At 40.0% G+C, this 19,032-nt stretch overlaps 1 protein-coding gene across 5 annotated transcripts in view; it reads right to left on the reverse strand.

Moving 5' to 3' along the window:
- BACH2 (BACH transcriptional regulator 2) overlaps window positions 1-19,032 on the reverse strand; it is a 396,617-nt gene that overhangs the window by 225,204 nt on the left and 152,381 nt on the right. The gene's annotated exons all lie outside the window — the stretch shown is intronic.

Genomic DNA, 19,032 nt, shown 5'->3' on the forward strand with positions numbered 1-19,032 from the left:
CCCATTCAGTATGATATTGGCTGTTGGTTTGTCATAAATAGCTTTTATTACTTTGAGATACATTCCGTCGATACCGAGTTTATTGAGGGTTTTTAGCATAAAGGGCTGTTGAATTTTGTCAAATGCCTTCTCTGCGTCAATTGAGATGATCATGTGGTTTTTCTTTTTGGTTCTGTTTATGTGGTGAATTACATTTATAGACTTGCATATGTTGAACCAGTCTTGCATCCCTGGGATGAATCCTACTTGATCATGATGAGTAAGTTTTTTGATTTGCTGTCGCAATCGGCTTGCCAATATTTTATTGAAGATTTTTGCATCTATGTTCATCATGGATATTGGCCTGAAGTTTTCTTTTCTTGTTGGGTCTCTGCCGGGTTTTGGTGTCAGGATGATGTTGGTCTCATAAAATGATTTGGGAAGGATTCCCTCTTTTTGGATTATTTGGAATAGTTTTAGAAGGAATGGTACCAGCTCCTCTTTGTGTGTCTGGTAGAATTCGGCTGTGAACCCATCTGGACCTGGGCTTTTTTTGTATGGTAGGCTCTTAATTGCTGCCTTGACTTCTGATCTTGTTATTGATCTATTCATAGTTTCAGCTTCCTCCTGGTTTAGGCTTGGGAGGACACAGGAGTCCAGGAATTTATCCATTTCTTCCAGGTTTACTAGTTTATGTGCATAGAGTTGTTTGTAATATTCTCTTATGATGGTTTGAATTTCTGTGGAATCTGTGGTGATTTCCCCTTTATCATTTTTTATTGCATCTATTTGGTTGTTCTCTCTTTTATTTTTAATCAATCTGGCTAGTGGTCTATTTTGTTGATCTTTTCAAAAAACCAGCTCTTGGATTTATTGATTTTTTGAAGGGTTTTTCGTGTCTCAATCTCCTTCAGTTCAGCTCTGATCTTAGTTATTTCTTGTCTTCTGCTGGGTTTTGAGTTTTTTGGATCTTGCTCCTCTAGCTCTTTCAATTTTGACGATAGGGTGTCAATTTTGGATCTCTCCATTCTCCTCATATGGGCACTTATTGTTATATACTTTCCTCTAGAGACTGCTTTAAATGTGTCCCAGAGATTCTGGCATGTTGTGTCTTCATTCTCATTGGTTTCGAAGAACTTTTTATTTCTGCCTTCATTTCATTGTTTACCCAGTCAACATTCAAGAGCCAGTTGTTCAGTTTCCATGAAGCTGTGCGGTTCTGGGTTGGTTTCTGAATTCTGAGTTCTAACTTGATTGCACTATGGTCAGAGAGGCTGTTTGTTATGATTTCAGTTGTTTTGCATTTGCTGAGCAGTGCTTTATTTCCAATTATGTGGTCAATTTTAGAGTAGGTGTGATGTGGTGCTGAGAAGAATGTATATTCTGTGGATTTGGGGTGGAGAGTTCTGTAGATGTCTATCAGGTTTGCTTGCTCCAGGTCTGAGTTCAAGCCCTGGATATCCTTGTTGATTTTCTGTCTGGTTGATCTGTCTAATATTGACAGTGGAGTGTTAAAGTCTCCCACTATTATTGTGTGGGAGTCTAAGTCTCTTTGTAAGTCATTAAGAACTTGCCTTATGTATCCGGGTGCTCCTGTACTGGGTCCATATATGTTTAGGATCGTTAGCTTTTCTTGTTGTATCAATCCTTTCACCATTATGTAATGGCCTTCTTTGTCTCTTTTGATCTTTGTTGCTTTAAAGTCTATTTTATCAGAGATGAGAATTGCAACTCCTGGTTTTTTCTGCTCTGCATTTGCTTGGTCAATCTTCCTCCATCCCTTTATTTTGAGCCTTTGTGTATCCTTGCATGTGAGATGGGTTTCCTGGATACAGCACACTAAAGGGTTTTGGATTTTTATCCAATTTGCCAGTCTGTGTCTTTTGATTGGTGCATTTAGTCCATTTATATTCAGGGCTAATATTGTTATGTGTGAATTTGATACTGCCATTTTGATGCTAAGTGACTGTTTTGCCCTTTAGTTGTTGTAGATTCTTCATTATGTTGATGCTCTTTAGTATTTAGTGTGATTTTGGAATGGCTGGTGCTGGCTGTTCCTTTCTATGTGTAGTGCCTCTTTCAGGAGCTCTTGTAAAGCAGGCCTGGTGGTGACAAAATCTCTGAGTACTTGCTTGTTCGCAAAGGATTTGATTTTTCCTTCACTTCTGAAGCTCAGTTTGGCTGGATATGAAATTCTGGGTTGAAAGTTCTTTTCTTTAAGAATGTTGAATATTGGCCCCCACTCTCTTCTGGCTTGTAGTTTTTCTGCCGAGAGATCTGCTGTGAGTCTGATGGGCTTCCCTTTGTGGGTGATCCGACCTTTCTCTCTGGCTGCCCTTAGTATTTTCTCCTTTATTTCAATCTTGTTGAATCTGACGATTATGTGCCTTGGGGTTGCTCTTCTTGCAGAATATCTCTGTGGTGTTCTCTGTATTTCCTGCATTTGAGTGTTGGCCTGTCTTGCTAGGTGGGGGAAATTTTCCTGGATGATGTCCTGAAGAGTATTTTCCAGCTTGGATTCATTCTCTTCGTCCCCTTCTGGTACACCTATCAAACGTAGGTTAGGTCTTTTCACATAGTCCCACATTTCTTAGAGACTTTGTTCATTCCTTTTTGCACTTTTTTCTCTGATCTTGGTTTCTCGTTTTATTTCATTGAGTTGATCTTCGACTTCAGATATTCTTTCTTCTGCTTGGTCAATTCGGCTATTGAAACTTGTGCATGCTTCGCGAAGTTCTCGTATTGTGTTTTTCAGCTCCTTTAATTCATTCATATTCCTCTCTAAGTTATCCATTCTTGTTATCATTTCCTCAAATCTTTTTTCAAGTTCCTTAGTTTCTTTGCATTGATTTAATACATGTTCTTTTAGCTCACAGAAGTTTCTCATTATCCACCTTCTGAAGTCTAATTCCGTCATTTCATCACAGTCATTCTCCGTCCAGCTTTGTTCCCTTGCTGGTGAGGAGTTTTGGTCCTTTCTAGGAGGCGAGGTGTTCTGGTTTCGGGTGTTTTCCTCCTTTTTGCGCTGGTATCTTCCATCTTTGTGGATTTATCCACTTGTCGTCTGCGTAGTTGCTGACTTTTTGATTGGGTCTCTGAGTGGACACCCAGATTGTTGGTGATGAAGTATTTCTGTTACTTGGTTTTCCTTCTACCAATCTAGCCCCTTCGCTGTATGACTGCTGAGGTCCACTCCAGGCCCTGCTTGTCTGGGGTGCACCTATAGCAGCTGTGGAAAAGCGAGGGATGCTACCAGTTCTTTTTCTGCTATCTTTGTCCCAGAATGATGCCTGCCAAATGTCAGTCTTTTTGATATAGAGGGGTCAGGGAGCTGCTCGAAGAGACAGTCTGTACTTTGTAGGAGCTCAATTGCTGAGCTGTGAGCTCTATTGTTCATTCAGGGCTGATAGGCTGAAAAAAACCCTTTTATTCTCAGATGCTCTGTCTGGCGGGGGGGTGGGTTGAGGCTTTCCTTGTGAGTGTCCGCCTCGCTGTCCTGCCCAGCTAGGTGGCATTCAATTCACTATTTGCCTGCTGAGGCTCCGCCTGCTGGTGTGAGGTTCTCCCTGTTGCTTCAGGCTCTGCCCTTCTGCTGCGGTCTCTGCCCTGTTGCCACGGGCTACGCCCTGCAGCGGAGTCTCTCTGTTGTACCGGGTTGCTTCGGCAATGGCAGGCTACGTCAGCAATGGGCGTGTACCTCAGTGGGGGCTGATTGCCTCGGTAATGGCGGACACCACTCCCCCACGGAGCTGCGCTTTAAGAAAACCTCCTCACTGGGAGGGTTTGGAATCGCCGTTTTGTTTGTCGCACTGCGTTAAACCAAATGCTTTGTCCCTGGGATTTCCTGGGCTGGCTCACTGCCCAAGTCCCGTTCAGTCCCAAGTTTAGCCCTCTCAGGTCTTAGTTTGCCGGTTCAACAGGGCACCCGTAACAGTGAGCTTTTGTATGGAGCGCTGTGGAGCGCCTCTGTGCTCTGGCGCAGGCCGGAGCCACACCGGCTGCCGGCTACACCAGCCGAGACCTTTGCCTGGCGTCCTGCGTCTCTTTTATATCTGGAAATTTCCCCGTTCTGTGGGCAACTAAGATCCGTCTGGAAATGCGTCCCCGACTCACCCTCTCCGCACATCCAGCGAGCTAACTTGTATTTAATACTAATTCAGAGGCATGAGGTGTGAGGAAGAAGGAAGATAAAACAAACATATTGGACAGCAATAAAATGCTCACACTACAGAGGTACTCCGAATTAATTAAGACACTGTCACAAGGGAATGATAACTGAATAATTCCCTAAGATATAATGAAAGTATTCCTGGTTGGTGTGACCTGGCAACCTGTTTGCAAGTTCCTGACTCAGCAATTCTATTTCTAGAAATTTAACTTAAGAAAAATAGCCATAGATACACTTAAGAGACTTATCTATGCAGATATTCACCAAGGTTACTTATCATAGTAAGAAAATGGAAAAATCTTCAATATCTAACAAGAGAGGACTGGCTAAATAAATGCTAGTTCACAAATTCTAATGCAGCCATTACAAATGATTAGATTAAGAAGCTTAAGGCATGGAAAATAGTTATAATTTTATAAAATTTAAGATGCAGTTTATAAAACAAAATCTATTGTGTGATCCTGTTTTCTTCTTCCCTCCCCCAACCCCTGCCCCAGCCACTTCCCGGTGCAATCTTGGCTTACTGCAACCTCTGCCTCCTAGGTTCAAGTGATTCACCTGCCTCAGCCTTTGGAGTAGCTGAGATTACAGGCGTGTGCCACCATGCCTGGCTAACTTTTGTATTTTTAGTAGAGACAGGGTTTCACCATGTTGGCCAGGCTGGTCACAAACTCCTGACCTCAAGTGATCAGCCCACCTTGGCCTCCCAAAGTGCTGGGATTACAGGCATGAACCACCTCATAGGGCCTCGATCTATTTTTTTTTAAACCAATGAATCTATATTGCCACATATACCTCAATATAAGGTAGCCTCAAAAAATGATCTCCTATTTTACCAATGAGAATACAAAGTAACAAAACAAAAATAAAAAAGACAAACAGGTTTACTAACTTGAGTATATAAACTCTGAGCAATGTGATAAAATAATCATCTTCTTATGATACCTTATTAATTTAGTTATACATATACATATATATATATATACACTTCAAATTAGATTTTACACAATAGGTTGATTTGTAAATGTTTTGTGAAATCATATTTTATTAAATATTTTATTCAGGCTGGGCATAGTGACTCATGCCTGTAATCCTAGCACTTTGGGAGGGCGAGGCGGGCAGACAACTCGAGGTCAGTAGTTGGAGACCAGCCTGGCCAACATGGCAAAACTCTAAATACAAAAATTAGCTGGGCATGGTGGCTTATGCCTGTAATCCCAGCTATTCAGTGGCTGAGGTATGAGGAAAATCACTTGAACCCATGAGGTTGAGGCTATAATGAGCTGAGATTGTACCACTGCACTTCATCCTGGGTGATAGAACTAGATTCTTGTCTAAAAAAATTTTTTTTTAATTCAAATATTTCACACTTATCTTCAATGTCTTCATCATTGTTAGAATGTCTTTCAAGTCATCTAACACCTCTGATAGTCTGAGATAGAATCTTTGACTTAGTATGTGATACTGTCACTGGAAATTTGAACCTAAGTGGGGAATATCCATCTGCATCTTATTAAGAAAGCTGGTGTTATCATTTGAGCTGTACATGATCTCCACTATTGAATCACTTATTGTATTGTTCTTAAAAGTGCTCTATATAAAAAAGAGTTGCTTAGCATAGCATCCAACCCTAGGCTATGGGGTCACACCTTTAGGCAAAATGGCTAAGTTTCTGTTGAATTTTAACACTTACTTTTACAGCAATTCTAGAAACTGATCTCTATAAGCACCCAAAACTCAAGCTGACTGAAGTGATTTCAGGATAATTATTTCAGGGTTGTTTGCCTAAATAGTACTTTGTTATTCAAAATAAAATAATAGAGGAGTGTCCATAATCTGAGAGACTTATAGGGATCGATTATAAGATGATGCCCACTTTAAGGATAATGTTTGGCCAAACAAAACTGACCATAGACAGACAAGCTCTATAACGTCTACAGTGGTTACTGCTGGATAGGAAGATCATTATAAGAGATTTAAATTTTCTCCTATTTGCTTTTCTCTGTTTTCTAAAGTTTCATTGAATAAGAGTGACTGTGATAATTAGGGAAATTGTATTAAGAGTAAAAAAGAACTAAAGGAAGAGACATTATATAAATAGTACATTGGACATGATTAGAGGCAGGTTAAACTAGCCTCGGGTGTGACTTAAGGCATTCCAGCTAAAAAGAATTCTGTATTGGCATGAAATTTGTTACTCTTCTGGGTGACAGCCAGTTGCAGGTTAGTTAAAATGTAGATGTATTTCTTAGAAGGCTAACTCATTTATCCACTACCCTCCATTCACTGCAGATTCATTTATCAAATTCATTTCCATCCTCAGACAGGATCTGGAGGGAATGAGACATCACAGGGATAGGTCTGTTTTACATGAAGAGAGATGGTGAGAAAAGTCAGGCACCAGACCCAACTTTCCTTCTATTCCCCACAAAGTCTTAGCAGCTAGAGGGCTGGGGAATAGGACTGAGATGGTACAAGGAGGGAAAAATTAATAGTAACATCGATGACATGTAAAGGCAGTGTGGCTTGCAGTTAAGAATGCAGTCTCTGGAACCTGCCTGCCTGCTTCAAATCCACCTCTGTCCTTTAACAGTTGTGCTGTATTGGGCAAGTTACTTTCTCTGTGCCTCGATTTCCTCATCTGTGGAATAAACACAACAGTTTCCACTCCATAAGGTTGTCTGAACCACATCTCCCTGTCCTGGTCAGAGCAGAAGGAAAAAGGCCAAAGCCTTCAAACCTTTCATACTCTGACCCCAGTTTGCCTTTCTGGAAGCATCTCTTCAACACTTCCTTCTGAGGTATGCTGAGGCTGTTTGATGAACCCCTGTGCACCTCCACATTCTCCAGCTTTGCTGGTATTCTATCTATCTACAATGTGCTTCTCCTCCTAGGCAGTGTTTTCCTCATCCTTCGTGTAACAGCTGAAATGCCACCTTTTTGAATAAGCCCTGACTGAGGGCTGCCCCCAGTGGCTGGTCAACAAATACTTAGCAATATTAAGAGCCTACTATGTGTCAGGCACTGTCTCAGACACTTTAAAAACAGCAGTGAATAAAACTCCTGACCCCACCCTGCTCAGCACTCATAATCGTGAACTCTTTAGTATCCCCCTGGAGATCTACTATGATATTACTATATACGTTATAGAACTCTTTCCCCTGTTAGAAGGTGAGTCTTTCGAGAAAAGAACCTGATCTTACCTGTCTTTAGGTTTCTAGTGTCTAGCACAGAATTTGGCACACTAAGCACTTAGTATTTGCTGAATGAATGTCATCCTGAAAAATTTCATGCTAGAAAATGTGCACCTATAACTACTTTGATGGCAACTCTAAATAGGAACATAGAGATGATTCACATAGAAATAACTTTTTTTCTTTATTTAAAAAAACTGATTCCCATGGCTTGCCTTTTGGAAAAACCACATCTGTTAATTGTATACAAAAAAAGAAAAATTCGATTTATTTAGTTCTGGATCCCTGGAACTTTGTACAGTGCTGTGTGATCAGTAGGCACTCATTAAATGTTTGCTGAAGGACTGGGAGAAGGGAAGGAGAGAGGGAAAAACAGAGGGAGGGAGGAAGAAGAAAAGTTTGGGAACCAAGAGAAGAGCTGGAAGAGAGAGAACATTATCCACTGAGGCCAGTAAGGCACTGGCAGAACTGCCATGGGTCTGGCCCCAGCGGAGGAAAGCAGGGGTCGAGGCAAAAAAGGGAGATCCTGGCTGGGCCTGCCCGCATCTGGGGCAGGTTTCACTCCTCAGATTTGGGAAAGCACCTTCAGGAACACCACTGTTTCAGAATGAGAGTCCTGAGATATTCAAACAATAACTGGGTGAGTAAGCTCCATAAGCCCCACTGGAGAGAGTAATAAAACCAATTCTTACAAATATTCTAGAAGCAAACATAAATACATCAGTAATCCTTCCTGACACACTCCATTTGGGACTTAGGCCTCGTATTCACCTACAGTGCAGGTGAGTAAACAGGTTTTTCAAAAGAAACAGAAACATGCTTATGTTGAAACATCCCAGAGAGCTATCATCCTTGGCTGTAAAATACTTCTCTTCCATTAACCAACTTCTCTTCCATTTATTTGTCAGGATTTTACCAACCTGACAAATAAAGATGGGAGAAAACTTCCCAGGGATTGTGACTTTTCTATACCATGCTCTCAAACAACTTCCTCCCACCCCAGTAAACCACATATACACTGAGATTATGGCAGCAATTGCAGGTGGTTTCAGGGTAAGAGGAGATGAAATCAGACACAGTATGTGGGAGAGAGGAGTGCATACTGCCTGACACATAGTGGGTCCTCTTTAAATGTCTAAAGAAGAAAAAAGCAACAAAGGAAATAATAGCTCTCTAATCTGTACTTGGAATTTCTCAAATTACTCATAAGAGCACTTAAAAAATTCCAGCAAGACAGAGTATGCAACCCCTGTCAAAATAGTATTAAGTGCTGAAACATAGACAAAGATAGGTAATTAACTGCTGCTAGCTTAGATGAAAATGTCTGCAATCTTGTTTAAGTGCTTGGGTAATATAAGGCAGTTGGAGATAAACTTAGGAAGATGTGGGGGTGGCGAGTAAAGAGAAAAAGTGTTTACAAAACTAGTATGTAGTCAGCTTTTTAAAAACTAGTTCAATCACACATAAACTTTTCAGTGAAGAGTTTAAAATGGGATCAAAGCTATCCCAGAATGACAGAAAAATGCTTGACAAGGCTTCTTGAAGCTCCCTAGAGGATCTCTTTCTGCAGATATATCCTCTAAAATTGTGTGAAGTGTCATTCTCTCAAATACGACTGGTATGCCAGGTCTTCAAATCAAATTATTCATATTATAATATGTGAATGCATCATGTCTCCCTCTAATTTGGACATCTTGAACCACTCCACTAAAAAGAATGGGAACCCCAAGAAAGGAGGATATCATCTTTGAAAAGTACACGATTGGATTTGCACAGAGAAGGAAAACACACGGGTTTAAGTAAGAAAACACAGTGTACAAGGCAGCAGGGGAGAAACTGATAGAGAAAGACAATGTCAGCACTTTGGGGGGCCGAGGCGGATGGATCATGAGATCAAGAGATCGAGACCATCCTGGTCAACATGGTGAAACCCCATCTCTACTAAAAAAAAATAATAATAATTTAGCTGGGCACAGTGGTGCGTGCCTGTAATCCCAGCTACTCAGGAGGCTGAGGCAGGAGAATTGCCTGAACCCAGTAGGCGGAGGTTGCAGTGAGCCGAGATTGCGCCATTGCATTCCAGCCTGGGTAACAAGAGCGAAACTCCGTCTCAAAAAAAAAAAAAAAGAGAGAGAGAGAAAAACAATGTCCTTGTGTGTCTATCTGGCAAAGTCATTTTGTGACCTTTTCTCTTTGGCTTCCGACAATACTTTATATTTTCAACTGTGTAACCAATTACACATTAAACTTCAATAAGAGTTTGAAGCTAGATTAAATTCTATGTATAGATTTATGCGCACGTGCACAGAAAGATAATTCTGAAGAGGTCAAAGATGTAGAATTTATGTTTAAGATTAAATTTAGGGATAGTGAGATTTGGGGTTAAATTTAATCTAGTATCAATATTCTTGCAACACCATGTGTGACCAAAGACAACCTGTAGAATTGATGTTACATGACTGTGTTGAACTCTATGATATAATGTACTGACCAAGGTCATGACTCTGATTCCTATGGCTTGCCTTTTGGAGAAACCATATCTGTAAGTGCGCACAGCGCAAAGAAAACTTTATTTATTTAGCATTCTTTCTCTCTTGTGTGCATATGCTCTCTCTCTCTCTGTGTGTATTCATCCTTGTTTTCCAGTGATGTCTATCCTCAAGGACCAAAGTTGATGATTCTCTATGATTCTGAGGCACAGATTCTGTCATCGGCATATGTGAAAGTTTTCTAAAATGAAATATAAAGTCAGAAGTGTCTGGAATGGCTTTAACTACTCCATGACCCATAACTGATGGTCAGTTCTTCCAAGACCTTGTTTTAAAAAAGATGATCACACATACTAAAACAGAAGACTGGTCTCAACATACACAAAAAATAGAAAATTGAAAAATTAGTAGGTGAATTGTTTCAACGTGAATAATCAAATACCTTAATACTTCTAGGTGAACCCTTTTTGATCTCTCTGTTGTTTTTTAAGCACTCAGGATATTGGGATTAAGATTTACTAAAAGATAGGATAATGTTAAATTAACCACTGGTCCTGTAAGGAAAATCTGAGTAGTAAACTATAAGAAATGACTTCTAAAACTAACTTAAAAAGTGGTTTGTGAATGAAGATTAAGACTATTCCTTTCAGATATCAGAGCCAATGACAGTGAAGAAATAAAATTTCTTACATCAGCCTCCAAGAGATATAGGATGAGTCGAAGAAAACATTCTATAGCTGAATCCTAGACTTTCATTGCCATTGCTACTTAAAAAAAAAGAAAAAAAGAAATAATATTTTGCCTAAAGGGTAGACTATAACAGAAACAGTAAATACCAAACCCAGAAAAAAGAGGAAGTTAGCTTCTTACATATAAATGGGTGCCTTGCTATAGGCAATATTAAAAAAAAAAAACCATTGCAAGAATGGGGCAGTAATAAAAATAAATTATTTCCCTTGTTGCAAAGCATGTGAGGGTAGGAAATTGACCCAAACTGCCAGGGAATGAGGAAGCACCCTTTTCACCCTGTCCTCAGAATGTTATTTCATAATTTATCCCTTCCTCAGATGGCCTTTTTCTGCCACATCCCTGCTCTCTGCTCTTCAGCTGTCCTCTCTCCAAACTCCTCAATTAAATTATCTCACGTTTTTCTCTGATCTGCTGTTCGCAGCTTGTCACATCACTATACCATAAGCCTTACCACATGCTGCTGAAACAGTACACTCGGAGAGCCGTTCTGTGGCAGCCGCTTTCTGGTGTCCCGGATCCCGGGTGTAAGGAGGGTACCCAACAACAGTAGCTTTATTGTCCAGAAGGAGCAAGGCCAACCCACACAGTCTTCTTCTAAGGAGCATATGGATTCACATCCTTACAAATTAGGAAATGTGCTATGATCAACCTGCTTAAGCAACAACCCATGTGCCAGATAGTCAATCAGAAAAAAAAATTGTGCTTGGCTTCATCCTGTTGTATAAAAGAACAGGTGGTTTTCTCCTGAGCACCGGAATTGAAAAAATAAAGTTATCTAGTTATCACAAGTGCACAGCTTTTTATCTTGTTTTTGTTTCTGTAAATAAATAGTTTGGGTCTGTAAGACATCTTTCACAAATGATGCTTCAAAAGATTTTACAGAATACTCTATCTAGAATGGCATGAACTATCCAAAATAGTAATGCAAAGAACCTACATGCCAAATTAAAACATTAAATCAAAAGGCCAGTAACAGAGAAAATAGAAAATCTTGTGCAAAATGAGATTACGGAAAGATACACAGATGAAATTCTCCAGTTTGATGAGACAGAGGTACAGACAGGCTCTTCCCAAAGGGTCCAACTTCAAAAGAACAGCTCACTGACTCAAAAGTGGCAATTTACAGGAGGCAGAGGAGTTACTGGCTGATAAAATAGTAAATCATCGTGCACTAGCAAGGAAGATTTTCCATTCAAGGAGAGTTTAAAAACACAGGACACTTGGAGCCAGATCCACCCAAGTAAGGATAAATGTTATTTGTTCTCTCCCATGCCCAAGTAGGACTTACTCGTCTCGTCAGAAACCAGGTGGTCAAAGCCACAGATGCCCAGAGGGGAGGAAATAAACAGGTCCATCCTTTCAGCTGAGATATCTAACAATGTTATACCAAACACATTAAAAATATGCACGCTTTTTGATCTGTTAATTCAATTTCAAGGATATGTGAAAAGATAGATGCACAGAAGATGCTATTTGCAACACTTTTCATAATGCTCTGCCTTGTTTATAACAGTGGGAAAGTCAGATAATATCTAAAATGCCCAGTAATAAACCATGAAACATTCATACATGGATTCTAGACAGATACCTGAAATGATGCTCTAGAGGAATATTCAAGTGACATGGAAAAAATTCAAGAAATTACAACATTTAAAAGGATGTGACCAAAAAGTAGGAATGTAATTACTGTTTTACACACACACACACAAACGAGTCAGGACTGTTTTAAGACACATTCAGGAAAGGCAAAATTATGAGTGTTTTGTTCTTTCCTCACCTGTCTCTTTTTGAAAACATCTTTTATAAAAATACGTTGTTTTTGATAAAGAGAAAAATCAGTAATAGATTTTGACACAATCAGGTGGTGGTCTTGTGCACAGGAACCTACCAAACACCAGGGCTGGAAGGGTCTTCTAGCTCCCTGAGCCACTTCCCTCGTTTGACATACGAGAATCAAATGCTTCCAGAGTGGGAAGGTTCTGACCTTAGAAAAGCTACCCAAGACCTCTCAGCAGGCAGGACAAGAGAGGGAAGCAGTTTGCTCAGGGATGCCCCAGCAGGCCTGAGTAAGTAGGTGCAATGGAAGTGATGCAGATGTATGATTTGAGAGTGTGAGTTCAACAGAGTGTGAGTCCCAGGTGATGCTGGGTTAGGGAATAAGAACAAATAAGAACTTAAGAAAGTTAAGACAACAGCAATATGATAAAGGGCAAGGAACCTACATTTTTTCCAGTACCTCCATGTAAAAAGCTCATGTTTACTCATGTAATGCTCAAAAGAACTGAGAAAATACCAGTACTCCCAATTCACTGAAAGGACACTGAAGTCACAGGGCTAGGAAGTAACAGAGGTATCATTTGCTCTTAGGGTAAATTCCAAAGTCCATCTTCTTCCTACTGCTCTCCACAGTGCCTCCGCTGATCTCCTGAGAGAAATACTCTGATTCATACAGGTTACTTATCAGCTGAGGCATCTGGAGTTTCAATTGCATCAAACATCTCAACTGGTGAGTCAATAACATGGGGGATACCCCTCGTAAAGCCCAGCATAAACTAAACATTCAAAAGGATATATTCATGGAACTGGAAAGGGCAGCCCCATGCATGACGGAGAGAAGGGAAGAGTGGTATTACAAAAATCCAATTTCTGGATATATAGGCAGATGAAAATCTTTTTATTTTGCTCTATAGATATCAAGAAACTTGGGGTCCTTTCCTTCTAAAACGCAGCCTGCATCTTTCACTGGGTTCCAATTAGTCTGTCCTTTAATTGCCAGAAATCCTTAGCATTAGCAGTGAGCTACTGCTCTCCTGGCTATGATTTAGGGGAGAACGTAAGAGCAGACACTGCAATATCACCTCTCTTTGGTCTGGGAAATGGACAGCAGATAGTCCAGATGCCATTAAATGGGAGGCTGAGGTGGGTGGATCACGAGGTCAAGAGATCGAGACCATCCTGGTCAACATGGTGAAACCCCGTCTCTACTAAAAATACAAAAAATTAGCTGGGCACAGTGGCGCGTGCCTGTAATCCCAGCTACTCAGGAGGCTGAGGCAGGAGAATTGCCTGAACCCAGGAGGCGGAGGTTGCAGTGAGCCAAGATCGCGCCATTGCACTCCAGCCTGGGTAACAAGAACGAAACTCTGCCTCAAAAAAAAAAAAAAAAAAAAAAAAAGGAGGTCTTAATCACCTATTAGCTACTTGCAGAAATCCAAGACATGATTACTTTCCTTCAAGCTCCCAGTACTTTTCTCACTGCAGGGTTAATGAAAACATTAGGTCTCCTCCTCTTTCCTTTCTTATTGTTCTGATCATCTCCAAGGGGTTCAATTAGCACCAGAGCCTTCTCTGTAGCTATCCCTATCTACAGTGATAAGCAACCAAGCTCGCCTCAGCAGTGTCTCTCATACCCATGCCAATGTTTATAATCACATGTACTATTTCTAGTTTGGACTTTTATTGGACAATTGCTGTACCCTCCCAACTGGTCTCCTTGTTTCAATTATCCTTCTTCATCATCAGCAAGATCAAATAATTAATAATTACTTTCTAACACCTATTATAAACCTTCCTCAATGGAGCCTCAGAGGCTCTTGAGTTAAAGGTCAAATTCTGCCATGCCGTTTTCAAAGTTGCCTGTAATACAATCCCAATTTTACTTTCTAGACTTATTCTCATCTAATATGTAACATTTATCAATTACTAGGGCCACTTTAATAGTTCAAATGTCCTGAGAAGCAAACACTAACAAGGGGTTCCAAGTGCTCAAGATTTCTTGGGCAAGGGTGCAGGAGGAGGCAAGAAAAGCCTTCAGAAGGACATGCAGGTCTGGCCTCTAAGGAGGAGAAGAAGAAGGAAGGAGTATAGGCTGGGAAGTGTCTTGGAGTGCAGCATAGTTCCAAGAAGGGTTTAGCCATGTCAATGGGGAGTGCTTGAGCCCAAGTTTCTCAGTGAAGGACTCCTTGTGTTGCTGGAATGGGCATGCCATACTTAACACCTCCACCATGCCTGGCCACTGGCTGGGAGCACCACTTAAGAGGCACAGCCTTGGTGCCAAAGCAGTGGTGGGTACAGAGAGACAGTAGCTGGGATGTCAGTCAGTCAGTCAGCCAATCTGCCAGCCAGCAGTGCTCCCTAAAGCAAGAGAGCTGAGTAGTGCATTTTCATGGCCGCCACAGTCATTGTATAATTTACTATTAAACTGGGAAACTTTTAAGAGTGGAAGAGGGAGCTATCAATAATTATACCAGGAAGGCAGGTGGAACCAGGGTCCATCTAGGCAAACTAGAATTTATTGTCACTCTATGGCAACAATTGCATTAAAGGGCCTACTCCATGTTCATTAGCATAGATCTTTTCACTTTTTGACATTCTATCAGTTTGGAACTGTTTTATAACCCAAACCATGGCTACAGAAATCCTAGGCATGTTTTAAAACTGACAAATGTCATCTTTTCCTCCTTGGAATCATTTCATGTGTCCCTTTCCTGAAATACTGACCCTGTCCTGCTATATATTTTATTTTTTTAAGACAGAGTCTTGCTCTGTTGCCCAGACTGGAAATACAGTGGCACAATCACACCTTGCTGTAGCCTCAACCTCCCGGGCTCAAGTGACCTTCCTGCCTCAGTTTTCAGAGTAGCTTGGACTACAGGCATATGCCACCGTGTCTGGCTAATTAAACCAAAAATATTTTTGTAGACATAGGGTCTCACTACATTCCACAGGCTGGTCTTCAACTTCTGGGATCACACAATGTTCCCACCTTGGCCTACCAAAGTGCTGGGATTACAGCTATGAGCTACCACGCCTAGCCTCTGCTATATATTTTAATTAATTTTGTATTATCTACTCCTGCCACGAGACAGTAAGATCCATAAAGATAGGAACTATGTGATTTTCAGTTTTTCCCCCTTTGGTTGACTAGCACAATGTCTTGCACACATAGTGGACACCAACAGAAGGCATGCTCCTAACTGCAATGTCCCAACTCCAACTTCCTTATGGTTTTTGTTTTAAACAAATAACTTGAGTCATCTTGTATTTCTTTTTTTTTTTTTTTTTTTGAGATGGAGTTTCGCTCTTGTTACCCAGGCTGGAGTGCAATGGTGCGATCTTGGCTCACCGCAACCTCCACCTCCTGGGTTCAGGCAATTCTCCTGCCTCAGTCTCCTGAGTAGCTGGGATTACAGGCACACGCCACCGTGCCCAGCTAATTTTTTGTATTTTTAGTAGAGACGGGGTTTCACCATGTTGACCAGGATGGTCTTGATCTCTTGACCTCGTGATCCACCCGCCTCGGCCTCCCAAAGTGCTGGGATCATCTTGTATTTCTTAAATGCAAATTTGTCCTATGTCTTTATAGTTCAGACAGAGAACTCAAATATCAGCCAATCTTGGTGAATGAATTCTTTTACGATTTGTTACTTTGTCCTTTTTTCTGCTAAAAGCCTACACTGAATTACTTCAACATCGCCTCAAAAGAGGACTAACAAATTGCTGAATATAATTTGCACTTTAAACAATAAAGCTATTAATGGCATTTTAGCAAGAACACCCATTATTTTCTCTGCAGCAATAAATCAGCATTTCATCTGTTATAAATTGCTTGGTCAGCTTCAAATGGCTTTAGAATAAATCTCTTTCTCCTTTCTGCCTCTGCTATCTAGGATAAAGAAAGGAGGCAGAGGATAACCCTGTGTTCTGCATTCCCGGACGTATCATTTTCATGCTTCATGCTGCACAACTCTGTAATTTATTTCTAGCGATAAACCTCTTGTAGTGCTACACTGGCTGCATGCTCACACATGTTCAAATACACACAGAAAGACACAGGTAACTCTTCAACAGTAATACCAAAATGAAGAGGCTCCCAGGTGAAGGGCTCGGTGACTGTGTATGGTCAAATTTTGAAGCCAGCTGCATATTTTAGTAATAGGACAGCTGTAAAAATAAACGTAAATGTTGTAATAATCAAACCTATTTTTCAGCCTCACCTCCAAAATATGGGTAAATTCCACAGGGTGATTAGATAGGACCCAGGGTTATCCTCTTAAGATTAGGCTATTGTACATTTACATTTCTGAGAAATATACTTAAGTTTTTCTTTTTAAAAATCCTTTTCATCAAAAGTCTTGAATGTAGCATAGTATCACAAAGTGGTACATAATAAATATTTAAGTGAATGAGTTAATAGATGAATGTCTTTCATTTAGTCTGCTTATGCTTAAGTCACATTATTAAGTGCTATTCATTCATCAAAACTAAATACTAATATGTCATCTATATTTACTACAAGCTGGTCCTTCTTCTGTAATTTAGAATTTACTGATATTTGGGAGTTATATTTACTGGCAGTTACAGTGCTAACATTTCAAACATATGGAGGACTTTGTGACTATTATGGATAATGGTGATTAGCTGCCTTTGGCACCCTAGGCAGAGTGAGAGAAAACAGACTTAAGCTACAGCATGAGGCATTCAAATTAGATAACAAAGAGTGCATTCTATCATCAAATCTAATTAAACACTGGAGTGAAAAAATGAAGGGAGCTATGAAACATTCTTTCCTGGAAGTTTTTAAAAATAAGATGAAATCTCATCAGTACATTTATCATTAAATATGCTCCCCCAAGAAGATGAAGGAGGAATTGGTTCTAATATTCTGTGAAAGACAAGTATATTTATTAAGGTTATATCTAAAATAATTTTCCAGAGTATGGACATTTCATGTAAAGTACTGGTATCGATTTATAGTCAATATTATGAATCACATGCCTAAGTAGTGACTTCTAGTTGCTGTCTTTCATTTACTAGGTGACTGGGCAAGCCATTTTATATAGAAGATTCAGGTTATTTTCCTAAATAGGAGTAATCCTACTTCTAAACACTACTCCTCAAAATAAATTAAATCAGATCTTGTTAAATTATATCCTAAATAAATAAGCAGGAGAAAATCTGATTCCTTCAATTTCAAGTCATTTCAATACTATATCCTCAGTTAATATCCTGAAATAAATAATCTATATAGAAAAAGGAGTTTTTCTTTTTATCTCACAGGTAACAATTAGAATAGAAACACTAACAGATAAATTTTAGATTGTGGCAAGTAAGTGAATTGCAATCTGATAGTTACAGGATTTAACATCAAAAACTAGACACATTCATGTATTTATACCAATCTCTCTCCATGCTAATATTCTTACAGTAGAATTTTATTATAAGATGGCTGAATCTATCATTTCAATATTCCCAGGCTCAAGGCATTGAAGAAATAAAACACTTATTCTATGTTATGGAACTTACAGAAAACAATTCTTTCCTAATCAGTGGGGTACATTTTCCTCTTTGAGATTAGTAAGGCAAATTTTGAAAAAATCATGGTGTAGACTATACAATTTGCACTTAAAGTATTGTAACTGCTTTTGTGTTAGGATTCATATGATGAGAAAATTCACATATATTACCCTTTTACTGCTTGGATATAGATCTATTTTGATTATGGTCATTGGAGCCTAAAACGTCCACATCCTAAAAAGAACCTATCATTCCATTCTCTATCTCTTTTAAAATAGGGACTTTAGGCTATAGCATGTTTTTCTCAACAGTCCACTCCCTACTCAGAGATAGCACTATAAAAGCTGTATTTCGGTTGGGAGTGAGGGAGGAAACAACCCTAGCTATCTGCAGAGTAGAATTGCAGGTTCCATTGGCAGAAAAGTGCCAGAAGTAGAGGAAATGCAGGTTACAAAGCATACAGAGGAAGAGTGATACATAAAATGAACAAGATTGATTCGTGGAGACAATCAGATCAGGACAAAGGGTAAAAAGTCTAAAGAGCCCAATCGCGTCAAAAAGACCAATTTTTAGGAGAAGTGTAGTCAACAGTGTCTTAAAACAAAATTAGAAGTGGAAGCAAATTTGAAGGTCATTTGAAGAATAATCCACTCCTTTTACAGATGAAAAACTGAGACCTAAAAAAGGTAGGTGACTTTCTCATGGCCACGCTATACTTGGAGGTGACAGACATGTGCTGCACAATTCAGAATAATGAGTGGCAGGTTCAGAATCCAAAAAGTTCATAATGAGCCACGGTAGCCCCTTTCGTCTTTGAAGAAGCCTCTCTCTAAGTACCCTAGCCTTGCTCCCAAGGAGCACTGCACCCTCTGAATCTGGTGAGTGATGGAGAATAACAGGCCAGGAAGGGAGGAAATATGTCTGTCAATGCTCAAAATGTGTTCATTCTGATGGATCTGGTATTAGCCTGCCTTTTGAATAGCACTGTTCTAGTCAGTACTGGACAAGAAGCACAAGTGTTACTTTGGCAGGATCAGCAGGGTCTTGTCCATGGAAAGAGACCCCTGACAGCCTCTTGTCTACAGCCGCAAACAATGGGAGAAGCCATATGCTGAACCCTTCCAGTCAGCGACCAAGGTGGACTGTGGAAAAGAGG

This window comes from Callithrix jacchus, chromosome 4, assembly GCF_049354715.1.
Source record: "Callithrix jacchus isolate 240 chromosome 4, calJac240_pri, whole genome shotgun sequence".
NCBI classification, from domain to species: domain Eukaryota; kingdom Metazoa; phylum Chordata; class Mammalia; order Primates; family Cebidae; genus Callithrix; species Callithrix jacchus.